This window comes from Cetorhinus maximus, unplaced genomic scaffold (genome assembly GCF_964194155.1).
Source record: "Cetorhinus maximus unplaced genomic scaffold, sCetMax3.hap1.1 HAP1_SCAFFOLD_882, whole genome shotgun sequence".
NCBI lineage: Eukaryota > Metazoa > Chordata > Chondrichthyes > Lamniformes > Cetorhinidae > Cetorhinus > Cetorhinus maximus.
Window position 1 is genome coordinate 119,143 of NW_027596824.1, and position 762 is coordinate 119,904.

Genomic DNA, 762 nt, shown 5'->3' on the forward strand with positions numbered 1-762 from the left:
AGAGGCGCTTTGGTCTGCCCGAAACTTGTTGGTCTTCCAGCACAAAGAGTTGTCCCCGACCGATTGTTGCGGACTGGCACAATCCAAAGTCCAGGACTACGTGCTGAGGGACGCACTAAAGCTTGGGGCAGCTGCCGCAAAGGCGCAATGGGGAAGGGTCGCTGTCTAAGACCTTTCTACCACAGCGCACCGAGAGACTGGGAACTGTTTAGAGCCCCTCGGGCTGTACAGATCAAAATGAAAGGCTGTAAATGATTGTAATATTGTTTGTACTAATGCACCTGGTGATACATTTTGTAAAAGTTTAACCCTGGATTGTACCCTTGTAAGGTTGTTTTTGAAATGGTGTGGAATGTGATTGAAGATATTTTATGAATAAAGTATATTTTTACAAAAAAAAAAAAAAATCTGTTCTTATCAGTTTAATATCTGATACGTCCCTTATCTGGGGACCATATATTAAATTGATTTTTGGAGCAGGGAGATGGAATAGGGGCTTGCTCCGTCCACTCCACGCATCGACCCGGTATTGCAGTATCTCTGGGAACGGTGCACCCTCCCCTTTCCAGGGGATTTTCAATGCTAAAAATAGTTTTCTTACAAACATCTGCTTTCTTTACTTCTCAACATGTACATGTTCCAAAATCCAACTTTCTTTCTTTCTCTCTCTCTCTCTCTCTCTCTCACTCACTCACTCACCCGCAGCAGCTACACACAAAAAACACGCACTCTCACCCAACACTCGCTGGCAGGGCCGGCAGC

At 45.0% G+C, this 762-nt stretch overlaps 1 pseudogene; it reads left to right on the forward strand.

The window, feature by feature from the left end:
* Positions 1–382: 382 nt before the first annotated feature.
* On the forward strand, positions 383–560 carry LOC144674999 (U2 spliceosomal RNA; annotated as a pseudogene).
* Positions 561–762: the final 202 nt, after the last annotated feature.